Below are 2,008 nucleotides of genomic sequence, written 5' to 3'. Positions count from 1 at the left end.
CCATCGAGTTTAGCAATGTTATCGCCTTGTCGTCTTCCTCTATTTTGTTGGCTTCGCAATAGATCTCTATGCGTTCCACGTACGTGGCCCAGTCTTCTATTTCAGAATTAAAATCGTTAATATTCCCTCGCTTAGGCATCTTTCTTTCTTTGAAGCAGCACAGTATTTCTTTAAGTATTATTTATTATCTTTTTTTTTCTAAAATGGCGGTTTTCCTGCAAAAATGGCGGTTTCCCGCTCTTCCCTTCCCTCTCTCTCTCTCTCTCTCTCTGCCCACTTCAATGGCAGTTAAGATGGCGGTTCTTTTCCCGCAAAAATGGCGGTTTCCCGCTCTTCCTTTCTCTCCCCGCCCACTTCAATGGCGGTTTCCCGCCTCTGTCGTCTTCTCCGCCTAATGGCGGCTTTCCGCGTTTCTCCCTGGTGTAAGGGGTACGCTTTCCCCACAGCGGACAGGTTCAGCCGCTGGGCTGGCTCTCGCACAGCTCCCCTTACTCGGCTCTGTCTTTTCCTCCCGCCCGCACGGCTCTACCGGCGCTGGGTACACCCCGTTAACGGAGGACAGTTCAGCCGCTGGACTGGCTCTCGCGCAGTCTCTCTCTCCCCGTGCTCGGCTCTGTCTCTCCCTCTCCCGCACGTTCGGTTCTACCGGCTCTGGGTACACCCCGTTAACGGAGGACAGTTCAGCCGCTGGACTGGCCCTCGCGCAGCCTCTCTCTCCCCGTGCTCGGCTCTGTCTCTCCCTCTCCCGCACGTTCGGTTCTACCGGCTCTGGGTACTCCGTAGGTGGAGAACAGTTCAGTCGCTGGACTGGCTCTCGCGCAGTCTCTCTCCCCGTTCTCGGCTCCTGTTCGCTCTCCCACTCCCGCACGTTCGGTTTTGCCGGCTCTGAGTACCCCGTTGGTGGAGAACAGCTCAGCCGCTGGACTGGCACCTCGCAGTCTCTCACTCCGCACCCGGCTCTCACCCGCACGGTTCCCGTTCGCCTCCCCAGCCCTCTCGCAGACCGGTGTTTCCCTCCCCGGCTGCGGCTGGGTTTCTCCTCCCGCGCCTACTCGCAGGCTCAGCGCTTCGTGGCTGCAGTCGCTGCCCGGATTTTTCCCGCCGATCGCGGTCCGGCTGTCACCCGACGCCGTTGGACCCGACTTTTGGCCGGTACAGCTCCCCCTCGACCGAGGTCGAGTGCTCTGCCCTTCTCCTCCGGATACTTCTACCCCTTCCCCTACTCACAGTCTCTTCGGCCGCCTTGTTTCTTGCTGGTCGGCTCACTCCACACCGTGGTAGCAGGGTAATCAGTGCCTGTTGCTGATGAAGCTTTTGTTGCTAGTCTTCCAGCTTCTGTAAAGTACCACACTTTCTGTTGTTGTAGCCTCGTGTTTTCTTTTGGTAGCACGACGAGGGCGGTTGCCTCTCTTCGACGCTCTTTGTTACTTTGCTATTCTTGCCGCAGGGTACGATCGGACTCGTCGCCACTGTAAAGTCTGTGGGTTGTGCAATAAATAAATACACAGACTTTTGAAGTACAAACAAACAGGTCTTTACTATTCAGAGGTCAGGGCGAATCTGCCCTAGTTATCCTGTAACATCACTTATATACTGGTGTGGTCACTGTCGGTATTACCGTATACAGAAGCCAATCAAATAGTGCCACACCTAAAGTAGTTCTCTTAAAGGTGAACGGTTACACTCAATCGTTCCCTTAAAGGTAGACGGGTACATACACTACAGGTCTAACCAGAGCTCTGTACAACTGGAGCACAACTTCCACCCCTTTGTGTTCCAGGCCCCTCGAGATAAAGACCAACATTCCATGAGCCTTTTTCATTATTTTCTGTACCTGGTCTCCGAGGTTTTAGCGGTTTCTGAACTTGGAGCCCTAATTCTCTCTGCTCCCCTACAGTCCCTGTTCTCTCGCCATTTAGAAAGTACCCTGATCGATCTATCTCAGGTCCAAACTGGATGTCCTCGCCCTTGCCCCACACTGGACTCCACCTGACACAGTGTTCCCCAC

This window comes from Somniosus microcephalus, unplaced genomic scaffold (genome assembly GCF_052327205.1).
Source record: "Somniosus microcephalus isolate GS21.2 unplaced genomic scaffold, FLI_Smic_1.0 unresolved_chr2, whole genome shotgun sequence".
Classification (NCBI taxonomy): Eukaryota; Metazoa; Chordata; class Chondrichthyes; order Squaliformes; family Somniosidae; genus Somniosus; species Somniosus microcephalus.
This window is presented reverse-complemented; position numbering follows the sequence as displayed.